General features: G+C 58.5%; 1 protein-coding gene across 6 annotated transcripts in view; it reads right to left on the minus strand.

Moving 5' to 3' along the window:
- GTF2IRD1 (GTF2I repeat domain containing 1) overlaps nt 1-11,321 on the minus strand; it is a 117,966-nt gene extending 106,645 nt beyond the window's left edge. For 2 of the 6 annotated variants that reach the window (XM_024984740.2, XM_024984738.2), the window contains exon 1: nt 11,155-11,316. The gene's annotated coding sequence lies outside the window, so the exon portion shown is untranslated. Of the gene's footprint in view, nt 1-11,154 lie in introns of all 6 variants that reach the window. The other 4 variants (XM_059881224.1, XM_024984739.2, XM_024984741.2 and 1 more) reach the window with 3 other exon arrangements.
- Between the last annotated feature and the right edge of the window lie 3,708 nt (nt 11,322-15,029).

Here is a 15,029-nt window from a genome sequence, read left to right on the forward strand (position 1 = left end):
CCAAACCTCCCACCAGCTGTTCTGCTTCCAAGTTCCCGCCCAGCCTCCTGGATCAGGCAGCCAGGGGAGGCTCCCGGGCACCTGCAGCAGGGCAGGGAGCCCCAGACCGAGGGTCATGAGATGTGGTTTCACATCCTGATTTTTGTAACTCTGGGACCTTAGCCATGTGTCTTCCCAGCTCTGGGTCTCAGCTTCCCCATCTGAAAAGGAAAAGAGGTCAACGTACTCCTAGGTACCCCCCAACCCAGGAGGCTCAGGAGTGGAGAAGGGTGCCTGAGGGAGGTGCCAGGGGGACCCCCACAGAAGCCATGGGCCCCAGCCCCAGGCAGAAGTCACATCAGCCATCCTGACAGACAGACCCCAACCAGCTGCCAGGGGATGGGTGTGTGTATATGAGTGTCTGTGTGTGTGCGTCTACTTAATGGGTCAGAACTTCTTTTTGGGTGATGAAATGCTCTGAAATTAGACAGTGGTGAACAAGAACACTGCACAACTTTGGGAATATACGAAAACACACTGAAGTGTACATTTTACTTTTTATCGGCCATGCCATGTGGCACGTGGGCTCTTAGTTCCCCCATCAGGGATCAAACCGGTGCCCCCAGTGCTAGAAGCTCAGAGTCTTACCCACTGGACTACTAAGGACGTCCTGAAGTGGACGTGTTAAAGGAAATAATTTTCAAATAAACTAAAAGAAAAACCCAACAATGCTAGAGAAGAAAAGAACAAAGTCCCCGAAGGCACGCCGAGCCCCTACTTAAGGCTCTGAGGACCAACCTACAGGCTTTTTCCTGGGGAGAGTAAATAAACTCATTTTTTAAAAAACTATTTATTTTTATCTATTTATCTGACTGCACCAGATCGTAGCTGGGAGACATGAGATCTCCAACCTTCACTGCAGCACGTGGGATCAGGTTCCCTGATCAGGGATCGAACCCAGGCCCCTTGCATTGGGAGTGTGGAGTCTTAGCCACTGGACCACCAGGGAAGGCCCAAACCCCTCCTTCGGGGGTTTATGCCTCTACACTCGGGTCTTCTATTATGTGGGGCCAAACATGCTCCTAACTGATGTTCTGTCCCCTGTGCCACCCGCCAACTAGAGGGGCCCCACACACTTGGCAGTCGGTGTCCAAGGCTGGGGGTCAGGATTCAGCCAAACATCGAGTTACTGGGCGCGGTCTACCAGCCGCAGCCTCTGGATCACCGCACAGCCGTGCACACACACACACACACACGTGCACGCACAAAAGCGTGTGTCTAAATAGCCCAGGGGATTAACTGTTCTGAGGCTTCACACTTGTGCGCTCTCCACACACACCACCTGCCCTTCATGGAGGGGGGAACCCCCCAAACTGGGCTGCACCCGGCCCAGGGAGACAAGGTGCCCCCCACCACCATCACCCTCTAGATGCCTCTGAGAATCACAGCCAGGCCGGGAGAGGCAGCAACTGGGGATGGTGGGGTGGGCCAGTGAGAGTTGTGATCGAAGGGTGGGAAAGCCCCTTGCCCTTCCAAGGCCCTGCCCTGAATGTCCCAGCACTCAGCTTGCTTCTAATTCACTTAACAAGTTGGTCCAGGACACTCGCTGTGTCAAGCAGGGGGAACCGGGGGCAGGGGTGTGGGGGGGACAAGCCAGCATGGCCCCAACCCCTTGGAGGGAGACAGACAAGTACAAGGGCAGCTGGAAGACAGCAAGTAAGGAAGACTGGGCGGTAGGAATGCAGCGCAGGGGCTAACACAGACCTGGGAGGAGGTTATCAGGGAGGGCTTCCAGAGGGAGGTGACATCCAAGCTGAGACCTGCAAGAATGAGCCCAGAGAGATGGACGGGCAGCAGAAAAACCTGTTCCAAGGAGAAGCAACAGCACGCTGGGAAGCAAGCTGGAATGCAGTATGTTCTAGAAAACGATGAAGCTCAGCATGGCTGTCACAGAAAGAGGCAGGGCCTGGCAGGGAGGGAGGCAGTCGGATGGATGAAGGTCCTTGCCTGGGCCTGAAATGAGGTCCCACGGGTCCCCATGGAAGGTCTTGCCACATCTGGAGTCCCACTTCCCATCTCTAGACCCTTTCTTACATTGCTCATTCCCCACCCCTGATGCCCACGCCAGCCTTCTCCTGGGTCAGAATCGCACCCGCCCTCCAGCCACCTCCTGCAGGCTGCCCTCAGCAAGTGGGGGAGTAGGTGTGTCTCCAAAACCCAGCCACAGGGCCCACAGCCCGGCACCGAGGTAGGGCTTGGCATCTGGGAAGCCTGATCACCCACTCCAAGGAGCTGAGGGGTGGACAGGCTGCTGGGACTAAGCGCTTCGGCCTCTGGGCTTTTCCCAGCTTGCATAAACTCAGGCACTGCACCACCCATGCTCCGTGAGCACAGTAGCTAAGAGCAGAACAGGACAGTGGTGTCCAGCTCCTCTCGGGGCAGGCCTGGGGCTCTCCAAGGGCCAGCCTTTGGGACCAGCATCTGACCAAGTGGAGAAAACATTCTTCTCTGGGATGAGGACCAGCTTCTCCCAACTGAACACGCAGATCCTCCCAAACCCCAACCACGCTCCTTTGTTCAGATGAGGCTCAGAGAGGTAAAGTCACTTTCCTGAAGCTACACAGCTGGCTGGTGGTAGAAGTGGGCCTCAAACCCTTGCCTGTCTGGTTTGAAAGGCACCCTGCTGGAAAGCGGGGAAGCTCTGGCATAGCGAAAGGAGCCCACCCCCAAGGAGGGGCACTGGTCTCCCACCCAGGGCAACCAAGAGCATCTCTCTCCCGGATGGGCTGAGAACGGAGTGTCTCAGGCAGTGACTGGCCCCAGGCGGGTGGGCGGTGGACCAGGATCAAAGGGGAGATGTGGTTAGCTCACATGCCCGGAGGGCTGCACCCCCAGCTGGAAGCCAGGTACCCGTGGAGAACAGGGGCAACCAGCTCCGTCCAAAAGGCCCTACCTCTCCGGAGCTGGGCCTCTCTGCTGAAAGCGGCCACACCTGAAAAACCAGCTCCTGGATCAACGTGAAACACCACCCGGCCTCGTCACAAGACCCCCTTGGAGCCCGAAGGGACCACCTTGGAGCTGGCTGGCTGGGTGGGCAGGCAGGGGTCCTGCCTGCTCCAGGGAGCCACCCAGGGGCACCTGAGAGCCCTTCTGCACAGGCCCTCCACCAAGTACAGCCCAAGGGTGCCTCTGGCCTTTGAGGACACGGGGGAGGGGGCAATGGCAGAAAGGCGAGGGCAGCCAGCTCATCAGGAAAAGTCCACGGTCCTCACAAGAAACGACGTTAAAACCTCCAATCTCATGCTGCTGCCTCCCACGGTGCTCCGTTCCCTTAGGAAGCCATAACCCCTGGCGCACCCCCAAGGGCCTACTGGGTACTTGCTTCACTCAGGTGCTGCCATTCGTGAGCCCACAGGCAGAGCTGTGTCCACTCCCTAGAGGGACAAACTGAGGCTCGGCCGGTTATGCAGCCGTCCAAGCCACGCACAGTGGGTAGGCAGCAGACCTGGAATCGGCCTGACTAGTCTGTGACCAACCAGAGTCTCGGCGCCGCTGCCCATGCACGCATTCAGGAGAGCAGCCACGGCCAGCCATGGACCTCAGTCTCAGCGCCGCTGCCCATGCGCACATGCAGGAGAGCGGCCACGGCCAGCCATGGACCTCAGTCTCAGCGCCGCTGCCCACGCGCACATGCAGGAGAGCGGCCACGGCCAGCCATGGACCTCAGTCTCAGCACCGCTGCCCATGTGCACACGCAGGAGAGCGGCCACGACCAGCCATAGACCTCAGTCTCAGCGCCGCTGCCCACGCGCACATGCAGGAGAGCGGCCACGGCCAGCCATGGACCTCAGCTGTTTGTCAACCAAGTTTTCTTTAGGGCCCTGACAGGTAACTCTTCACCTGGGTCGGGAAGATCTCCTGGAGGAGGAAATAGCAACCCACTCTAGTATTCTTGCCTGGAGAATCCCATGGACAGAGAGGCCTGGCGGGCAGTCCATGGGGTCACAAAGAATTGGATGCGACTGAGCAATTTCAGTTTTTTGAAACTGAATTTTTCAAAGTTTTCAACAGGTAACTCGAACAGAAGTGGCCCCAGCGCAGAGGTGGACACCGGTCACTGGAGGCCCACACGGCCCCACCTCTGTCCCCTGGATGGGGTCTCATGCCCTCCAGGGCTCTGGGGAAGTCCAGGGGTTTGTGGGACCCCAGCTGACTCTCACACTCGCCCTGGAAACCACATGCTGTTCTCTTGTTCACAGATGACCACGCCAAAGCACAGAGACACAGTGTAGCTCACTGGAGGTCACACAGCCCGGTTGAAAGTGAAAGTGAAGTGAAAGTGAAAGTCGCTTAGTCGTGTCCAACTCTTTGCATGCCCGTGGACTATACAGTCTGTGGAATTCTCCAGGCCAGAATACTGGAGTAGGTAGCCTTTCCTCTTCCAGGGGATCTTCCCAACCCAGGGTTCAAACCCAGGTCTCCCGCATTGCAGGCGGATTCTTTATCAGCTGAGCCACCAGGGAAGCCCAAGAATACTGGAGTGGGTAGCCTATCCCTTCTTCAAGGGATTTTCTCGACCCAGGAATCGAACCGGGGTCTCCTGCACAGCCCCACTGTTTGATCCTAAATCATGCTCCCGTTTGCCCTCCTTCCCTACCCCCTTGTTTCAGGAAAACACAGAATATGTATCCCAAACCATACAGCCACAGAAGTGGAGATCAAGGACTCATGGCCAGGGACTCCCAGGCTCCTCGGGGAGGGGGGCACATGGAGATGGCTGAGACACCTCCAGGCCTGCCCTCTGCCCCCACCCAGAGCATCCGCTGTTCCCGGAGCCCACCTGCAGTACGGGCGGGTGGAGGACCGCAGCCCTGAGGGCGGCCTCAGGCAGGTGTAATTTCATCAGGAGCCTCCCGTCTGTGCAAGTCACCAGAAACGGAGGATGAAATTCCAGCTCTGCGGACACAGAGGTGCCGCGATCCTGGCTCAGGGTCAGCTCTCAGTGGAGGTGGGGACACAGACGGGGTACTTCTGTGAACACGATGGAAAAGGCACGCCTTCCGCTGGGCGGCCCCAAGCCAGGTAAGGGCTCGGCAAGCTGGGAGGGCCTGATCTCCGTCACGAGAGCAGCAGGGCTCTGTGCTCCAACCGTGCTGTGGAATACTACTCAGTCACCAAAAAGCAGTTCCAGGTGCCCGGACCAGGCATCATGCAGAGTGAAAGAAGCTAGACGTGGGCTGCATACCAGTGGTTGCCAGGGGCTGGCAAAAAGGAGCGAGCTGACTGTGTACAAGCTTGAGGGGACTTTCGGGGGGTGATGGAATGTTCCATGTCTTGACAGGCGCTGGGCGATGTGAATGCAGACACTGGTCAAGCTCCTTGGACGGCACACTTGAGACCTGGGCCTTTCACCAGCTATTCCTCACCCCTCAACAATATATATGGTAACACATGGGGTGAGCCCTTCCTATGTGCTAGCCTGGGGCTCAATGCCAGGACCTGAGCTATATGCTTTTCCAAGTTTCTCACCAACCTTCGGAGAGACCGATGAATGGATGGACAGATACACACACCCATATGGTAGTAGTTTTGCCAGGTGTCGGAAAACGTACCTTGAGACCCCACCAGCAAACAGGCCTGGCCCTGCCCAAGCCTCCAGGAGAGAAGCAGCCTGGAGGGTCTCTTCTAGCTGCAGGCCAGGAAGGGACATGGCCCTGGCTGTCCCCAGCTCAGAGCTGGCCCTCCTCCCCCAGCCCCACAGCCTGGCCAGGCATCTACAAGCTGCCCAGGACCCCAACCCCTCAGGCTGGGGCCTCTCACATCCAGCTTCCTACCCCATCCCCACTTCAGACCTGCACTGGGGTGACCCACCCACCTCAATGGAGAGCCCCCAGCATGTACCACCAAGCTCCCGGTCCAACCCACAGGGCCAGCTTGGGGCTTCAGCAGAAGCGGGGGCATCACTGCCATCTTATGTATGAGCACACAGCCCAGACAGGTGGCAGGGGCCCCCCCCAGAGACAATAACCCCAGCCTCAACGGGGGAGCATCAGAGAAACAGCCCCCAGTGCTGGGGGTTGGCTCTGTGAATCTTGGGACCACAAATCCTAATTTGGTGTCTGAGAGGGTGTCCCCAGCAAGTTCCTGCTCCTCCCAACAAACTCTCTTTCTTCAAACTTTTTATTTTATATTGGAGTTGTTGTTCAGTCGCTAAGGTGCGCCCAACTCTTCACGACCCCATGGACTACAGCATGCCAGGCTTCCCTGTCCTTCACCATCTCCCGGAGCTTGCTCAAACTCACGTCCATGGGGTTGATGTGGATTAACAATGCCGTGTTAGCCTCGGTGTACAGCAAAGTGATGCAGCCACACACAGAGGTGCATCCATTCTTTCTCAAACTCCCCTCCCATCTAGGCTGCCATGTAACGCTCAGCAGAGTTCCCTGTGCTACATAGCAAACTCCTCTTAATACCCCGTATGGACCACAGTTCTGGAGAAGGAAACAGCACCCCACTCCAGTACTCTTGCCTAGAGAATCCTGTGGACAGAGGAGCCTGGTGGGCTGTGTCTAAGGGGTCACACAGAGTCGGACACGACTGAAGTGACTTAGCAGCAGCAGCATGGACCACAGTGGCACAGAAGATTCTGAAACACAAGGCCTCCCAGACTGGGGTTCCCTGAGCTCCCCCTGCCACACCACCCAGGTCTAATAGATCTGGATGCTTGAACCCCAGACTGGAGAACTGAGGAAATCACACACAGCACCACCTGATTCAATCTCACTCTAGACCATCCCCGGAGCCGCAGGTTGAATCCTGACCCCGGCCTAGGCCCCAACCACACCCGAGTCCCCCTGACCCCAATCGTCTCACTGCCCAGAGGCTGCAGGGGCAGAGTTACCAGATGGAACACAAGATCTCCAGTTCAGTCTACACTTCAGCTAAACAAGTAAATCTGTAGTTTCATTTATAATCCCCACAGGCTTCCCAGGAGGAGCCAATGTAGGAGATGTAAGAGACACGAGTTCGATCCCTGGGTTGGGAAGATCCCCTGGAGGAGGGCATGGCAACCCACTCCAGTATTCTTGCCTGGAGAATCCCATGGACAAGAGGAGCCTGGCAGGCTATGATCCATAGGGTCACAAACACTCAGACATGACTGAAGTGATTTAGTACAGATACACATAACCCCCATACCGAATTATCCGTCAGTTAACCAAAATCCAAATTTAACCGGACATCCCTATTTTAACTGGCTAAATCGGGCCACCCAGAGCAGGTGGTCCTGAAGGAGGGAGACAGGTGGGCACACAAATAGCTCTGGGGCAGCCAGGCCCAGCTCGGGACCAAGAGGAAGGGTGTCTGGAATGAGAGTTTTGTTCCCGGCCTGACACACCCCAGCGGTCACCCCCAGCCAGCGCCTGGACAAAGCACAGCCTCCCCCCGCTCACTCAGGACACCTAACCCACCCCAAAGTGAAGAAGGGCGGTGCCCTGGATGCCATCCTCCCCAGGGCTCTGAGCCCCTTTGCGGTCGTCAGACATAACCCATGGCACTGCAGCTGAAGGGACAAAATATCAGGAGTTCCCTGCAGGTCCAGTGGTTAAGACTCTGGGTGTCCAATGCAAAGAGCAAGGGTCGGATCCCTGGTCGGGAAACTAAGATCCCACACGCTATGTGGGAAAACCACAAATGCAAAAAAACCACTTGAAATGACAAACTATTGACCCCAGTGAGATGGTCCCAGCCAGACATCCCTGCCAGTGAGGAACCTGGGTGCCCATCGAGGTTGGCTCCCCTTGGGACTCAGCTGGGCAACTCAACACTTATACCCAGGAGTCTCTCTTGTCACCCTGTCACCAACGGGGTGACCCACCTCTGTGTTCTGACCAGGTCCCCCTCCTTCATCTCTCCCACAGAAAACAATCCTTCCACCTTCCGGTCTCCATAAGCGTTTGTATCTCACGGGCCCCACACACACCCCCAGGAGATCCTGAGCCCTAGGTCCTCAGTCCCACTCTGCTGGCCAAGACTAGTGAATTAACCCTACAGGTCCTGTTCTCGGTGCCCCCCGAGGCCTCCACAGGCCCCCCGAGGCCTCCACAGGCCCCCCGGAGCTGGGCGCACACTGCTGGTCTGTCCCAAGCAACGTGGCTGTGTCCCTGGTTGCTGAGCATCAAAGAGATGCCCACAGATGGCATGGACCGAGAGAAACTGCATGGATGACACTCGGGGAGCAGAGCCCCAGGCTCAGGTCTGGGGTAGTGCGGGGAGGAACCTCCCAGAGGATGTGGGACAGGAAGCTTAGGGAAACTTCCCACCATTGTGGGGACCTACCCCAGAGATGGGAATTCAGGAACAACACGAGAGAGCCTGCTTAACTATTCAGACCCTGGGGCAAGATTTCATTCATTCATTCATTCATTCACTCAGTAAGTATTTGGGGAGCAGCCCTGGAGCTCCAACACTTTGGCCACCTGATGCGAAAAGCCGACTCATTGGAAAACACCCTGATGCCGGGAAAGAGTGAAGGCAAAAAGAGAAGGGAGTGGCAGAGGATGAGATGGTTAGTGTCACTGATTCAACGCACATGAATCTGAGCAAACTCCGGGAGACGGTGGAGGAGAGGGGAGCTTGGCAGTGCTGCAGTCCGTGGGGTCACAGCGTCAGACACTGACTTAGCGACTGAACAGCAGCCCGGGGCACCATGCAACCAAAAGCAAGCCTCGGTCCCCGTCCAATCCCCAGTACAATCGGGGACGTGTAACTCTCAAGTGAGATCAATACCGGGATGGGGAAGGACAGGATGTCATGGGGACACAGAGGTAGCACCTTGGCCAGTCCTGGGGACGTTCCTGGGCAGGTTTCCAGCCCAAGGACAGGAGAGCCAGCTGAATCCTGACAGAGAAGGGGAGAAAGGCAAATTCTACAGCCCCTACCCACCTTCATCCTAAGCAGGGAGGGCCATTCAAGGAAGTCCCGCCCCCTCAGGTGAGAGGAAGCCCTGAGGTTTAGAGGAATAGCAGGAGCAAAGACCTTTCAGGAAAGGTGCAGTTTTCAAAGAGTGGGCCCAGGAGGCAGTGGGGGGCCAGAGGAGAGCCGGAGGACTCGAACCAGAACCCAGAATGAGGATGGACCGGCAGATACGGTCTTCGGTTCCAAGGTCAGGCTGAGGACACAAGAGCCCCAAGCTGTCACCCACCACATCACCTGGGGTCTCCAACAACAGGCCGTTACCAAACTGGGGACACCCCGGCTGTCGGGGAGACGGGGAGGCTGCACAAACAGGTGCCTCCCGGACCCCTATCGTGACGTCTGCCTTCCCGACTATTTGCAAGCATCAGATACCGACAACTGGCAGCTCGCAGAGGCTGCCTGAAATGAACAAATGAAGCACACTTGCAAATACATGACCCTTCCTCCAGCATCCAGAAAACAGTCCTCCTAAGTAGGTTAAGCCTGCCCCTCCAGTGCTATCTTCCAGACCCAGTTTTGCAACCTTTCTCCCCAGGTCCTCCCACATTTTGAACGAGCCGGCACCCACGTCTCCTCCGCTGGGGTCCTCTGGGACCCTCTGAGTCAGAGCTACAACTTTCTAGGTCACCCTCAGAGCAGGCTACGGGATGGGGTGTGGTCTGAAGCTCCCCACATCCCCAAAGCAGGTTGGGGCTTCTGACATCCCGTCCTCTCGCGGCCAGGCCTGTCCCTTGGGTCCACAGGTCTCTGTTCAGAAGAAGGCAGAGGGTGACTTCCACCCTCCTGGGCCCCCGCTCCTGACCTGACGGCGCCCATCCTTGCTGCCCTTGTGCCCGGCCCCTCCCTGCCAGCAGCCACCAGCCTGCCTGCCACCACTGCCTCCCTCTCTCGCTGAATAAATAATCGATGCTTATGCCCTTTCCCTTTGGGAATGACGCTGCTGAAATAAATGGGTTGCTCCAAGGCACCTCCCCAGTCCCGAGGCCCCGGGTCAGTAGCGGGGGGCAGCAGTCCCCCCCAGGGGTGCAACCCAACACATGAGGGAGACGAGGGCCAGCGGGGTCGGGGCGGCTTCTGGCCACCCCTTCCTTCTGCTGTGAGCAGGAAGAGGAGCCCCCGCAAATGCCCACTCCTCGAGAAGCTGTCCGGGCCTGCCCACCTCATCAGCAGCATACTCCATGTGTGACCTGGCGAGGGGACCCCTACATGCCGGGCCCCCTCACTCGGGCTGTGACCGGGACCCAGGAGCCTCCCACCTCAGGTCTAGTCCTGGGAGCCTGGGTCACAGGGCCAGATGTCCAGGGCTTGAGCCCCTCTCCAGTAAGGCCAGGAGGGCAGAACTCTCAGAGGCACGGTCCCCCTCTATCCTGGGCCCAGGCCAGGGAACCTTCCCTCTTCCTGGCCACAGGCTGGGGCACCCAGGACCCTTCATTCCCAGAGACTCAGGATGGTGGTGGTGGTGGTGGGAGGCATCTAGCCGGCTCCAGGGGCCTCCCCACCCATCTGCGGGAACTCAGAGACCACCCACAGACAGGGCATCGCCAACTTGCTCCTCTGAAACCTTTGTGACCTCCTACTGCCATCCTCTGAGCCTCCTTCCCTTGCACTCGATCAGGAGCCCAGCGGCCACCACTCAGGCCAGTCCCCCCTCCCCAGGGACCCCAGCAGGAACCACTGTGTTGGAGCAGTACTGGCTGTATGGAACTCAGCCTGTGAGTGGGTTGTGGGGGCACCGGCCAGGAGATCTGCTCGGGCCCAGCAAGGCGGAGGTGGGGGAGAGTTGGGGGGGCGGGGGCCGCGGCCTGCCCAGCCCCCCTCAGCTCCCACACTGGCGCCCGCCGCCGCCCGGGTAGCACAACTGACCTCATTCGCCAACTGCAGCAGCCTGCGGGCGCCCGCTGCCCGTCCGGAGTGGCCCCCCACCTCCGGAAGGGCCCCGGAGTCGGAGGTGGGGGGGCGGGGGCGGCGGCGGTGACAGCTCCCGGCTCCCCCTCTCGGCAGGTGGGGGCAGCCGTCCCTCCCCGCCCCCGGCCCGAATTATAATCCCGGTCACGTGCCTCCCGAGGCACCCAAAAGCCGGACCCAGATTCTGGAACACCTGGAGGGGGAGGGGCGGCCCCCCCCCGAGGGTGGGAGGAGAAGGGGAGAAGGGCCTCGGCGCCCGCCCTCCCCTCCACCCCCCGCAAAAGTTTCTCCTACCTTGGAGGATCCTCAAGCGCTCCTGCCAGCGGCGCCCCGGCCCCGGCCCGCGGCCAGGACTCAGCCTCCTGCCGCTGCCTCCTTAATTAATCCGGGAGAATGGGGGAAGGAGAGGCGGAGGGAGGCGCGGAGCGGCGGCGGGGGCGGGCGGGAGGCGAGCGGGGCGCGGGGCGGGGAGGGGGCCCGGCGGGGGCTCTCGGGCCGGCCGGGGGGCTGGCGCTCGGCGGCCCCCACCCCCGGCGCGGGCTGCGGCGGAGGGCGGGGCGCGGCGCGGGGAGCCGAGCCGAGAGCGGGAGCGCAGGGAGGCTCTTTGTTCTGTAATCCCAGTAAGATTGCCAGCCATTCGCCCCGGCCCTAATCCCAGCCCCGCGCAACACCACCCTCCATTGGCTGCCATTTACATACGGGATTAGCCCGCCCCGCGCCCCGGCCTGGGCACCGCGGGGGGAGCGCCGCGCCCCCCGCCCCGAGCTGGGCGCCCCGAGCGCGCGCCGCCCCAGCGCCCGCCGCCAGGGGGGTCCGCGGGAGGGGCGGCCCCGGCGCCCCTTGGCTGCCCGCGGCGCCCCTCCGCCTCCTCAGCGCCCTGCCGCCCCGACGGATTAGAAAGCCAGGACTCGTCCCCGGAGACCCCCCCCTCACTCCCGCCCGGGGCGCGGGAGCCGGGCCCGGAGGGTCAAGGTCACTCAGCGGGCGCCGGGAGGATCCCCGGAGACGCCGGGGCCCGCGCGCTGGGGAAACTGAAGTGGCAGCGGCTGGTCACCTCTGCCGTGCCCAGGTTATTTCCCCCCGTGGCATGGCCCGGGTGCTTCTTTCAGCCTTTGTCCCCTGGGATGGGAAGGAAAGCAGTGACAAGCCCAAGGTCGCAGCTGATCCGATTGGACATGCCAGGTCCCATCTTGTCTGGGCAGCGCTCCTTCTGATCGCCGGACCCAGGCTTCTGCCACCCCCTTCCCCTCCATACCAGCCTCCCTACGGAGTCAGAAGCACACCTCCCATCTTCTGCAGAGCATGCATCTTAAATCATTGGGAGGAGCCTGGAGATTCACCACAGTGTCCTGAGCCCTGTGCTAGACCCTGGCTATGCTGGACACTGTGGAGGGGGACAGGCAGGCCGCCACCCCAGGGAGCACCTGGTCTACAGGGAGAGAGCCAGACTGAGAATCTACTAGGTCCTAGCAAAGCCCACCCGCCCTTCTGGGCACACAACTGGCTCTTGGTAAAGGCTAACCTTGGCTGGTCTGGTTTCCCCCTGGCCAGCCCACCAGATAGAGCTTCTCCCTGGCAGGCCCATATCCACTGTGCCCAACCCAAAGTAAAAGAAAGTAAAGTCGCTCAGTCGTGTGCGACTCTTTGCGATCCCACAGACTGTAGCCCACCAGGCTCCTCCGTCCTTGGGATTTTCCAGGCAAGAATACTGGAGTGGGTTGCCATTTTCTTTTCCAGGAGATCTTCCCAACCCAGGGATTGAACCTGGGTCTCCCGCGTTGTAGACAGATGCTTTACCATCTGAGCCACCAGCGAAGTCCATAAGAGCCAAGCCAAGAGGGGCCCTTGTGCCCACCGAACACTTTTCCCACAGAGGGGATTGGCCATAGCAGGGGATTGGGAATGAGGCCACAGACACCCCTCCATCCCACGTCACCCCTGCCCTCCTGGGGACACCCGCCGTCCCCCTTGTCACCCTGACGCCTGGGGACACTTCGAGGCACCCTGTCTTGTGGTCCCCCTCAGATGCACATCCCTATCCACCCTGTGCTGGCCCTGGTGTGGCAGAGTGTCTAAGGGGAAGGGCCAGGGTCTGGAGCCTAACCGTGTGGGCTCAAATCCTGGCTCTTCCTCTTACCACCTGTGCCCTTGGGCAAGGCAGTTCACTCCTCAGAGCCTTGGTTTTCTCCCCTTCCCGCAGCCCCTGAGTCAACCACAGAGTTGCCTCGATGGATAACAGTGATGATGGTGAGAGAGTCACTTCCTAGGCAGGTTGATAAGAAGTCTAGGGGTCCCCAAGGAGAGAGGGGTCTGGAATTCTCAAGGAGGAAGAAAGGACAAACTTTTTTTTCTCTCTACATTCCTTAGGGTTATATAACAATAATGTATCCTGCCTGAGGACAGTCTTTGGATTAAACCTTCTGGCTGAACCTGTTATCTTAAAATGTAAATTATGGGAGTAGGTCTGGTGAGGTCTTTACAACCTCCAGACATTCTTTTGATTCATTGGAGAGTATGTTACTCCACTGTTAACACTAGCAAGGGGATACTCTTTCTGCCCCCTTCTGATGCCTATGTCAGAAGCTTTCTCTATGTCCTTTATGCTTTAATAAAACTTTATTACACAAAAGCTCTGAGCGATCAAGCCTCATCTCTGGCCCCGGATTAAATTCCTCTCCTCCGGAGGCCAAGAATCCCAGCGTCTTCTCGTGGTTCAGCAACAACCTTTCAAAGGGCTTGCTAGTTAAGGGTCTACTAGGCATGTTACCTAGGTGTCTGTTCCTGACCTGAACCCTGCAAGGGCTGTCCTATTGGCCTCGTTTCACAATAAGCTGAAGTGATTGTTTCCGGACATACAGCATGTGAGTGTCATTGCTGCGTCTGACTCCTTAGCCCTTGTTTGTCCCACTGACTTATGCTCCCTCCATTACCATGAGGATTTGGGGGTTAGGCATGGCTTCAGTGCGCCCAGCTGGGGGAAGCTGGTCCCAGGAAGGAAGGGCTGGCTGGTTGGGCTGTTGGTTTCTGGACAGAACGCTTCCTGGACCTGAAGTCCAGGAACAGAGTGCCAGAAACCTCTGGACTCCAGGGCTTAAAGGAACTGAAGCCCGGTGCATGCTCAGGACTGCCCTCTGCAGGCAGAATCGGGAGCGGCGGACATGTAAGTGGAGCGCTGGGAGGGAAAGGTGCCCTCCTGCCTCTGGCCTCTGGGCTCCTCCTCCCAGGGGCAACAGCCTGCCTGCCCCCAAGCTCACCCAGGCCGAGACTGGGGGCAGTGTGATACAGCAGAAGGCCTTGGCCTACCATGTCCAGGTCCCACTCAGTTGGGTGTGACTGGGGTATGACCGTTGGCTCCACATTCACTGGCCACGTGACCTAGGCCCAGTCGGTTGCCCTCTCTGGGCCTCAGCTTCCTCACCTGTAAAATGGAGCCAAGGGAGTCCTTTCTTCATAGGTTGCTATGAGGGTTAATGACATATTATACAGGAAAAGTTTATCAAAGAGGCTGGTGTGTAGTAGGTGCTCAGTAAAGGGCGATTCCCCCTCTTTTTCTTTTTTTGGCAGCACCATCAGTTTGCAGGATCTCAGTTCCCTGACAAGGGATCAAACTGGTACCCCCTGCAGTGGAAGCGCAGAGTCTTAACCCCTGGACTGCCAGGAAATTTCCAAAGACAGTCCTCATTTTTAAAATTTGTTGGTTTCATCTAGGGGCAAAGTCAGACTTAGAGTTTTTGCTGAACTGTTCTTCATGAGGAGGTGGGATTCTAAGGACAAGGTCATGGACATTCACATTTCTGTCAAGTTCAATTCCTTCTCCTGGGAAGGGCAGCAACAGCTGTTTAAGCAGAGAGGGGAGTTTGTTTGAGAAGTCCTTGCCAATGGCTACCTCCCACCTACAGGAACGTCTCCTGCCGGCTTTATGAAGCTCATTTGCACTGGCCCTGCCCCATCCTTGCCCTGTCAGGTCCCCCTTCTATGTATGTAGATGTGGAAACCAAGGTTCGTCTCTCCTCCTTCCTCCTAACTCCATCACAGCCACAGAGTTGGGACTTCCTTGGCGGTCCAATGGTTAAGACTTCACCTTCCAGTTCAGGGGGTGGAGGTTCGATCCCTGGTCAAGGAGCTGAGATCCCACATGCCTCCTGGCCAAAAAACCAAAACAGAAAATA

This window comes from Bos taurus, chromosome 25, assembly GCF_002263795.3.
Source record: "Bos taurus isolate L1 Dominette 01449 registration number 42190680 breed Hereford chromosome 25, ARS-UCD2.0, whole genome shotgun sequence".
Classification (NCBI taxonomy): Eukaryota; Metazoa; Chordata; class Mammalia; order Artiodactyla; family Bovidae; genus Bos; species Bos taurus.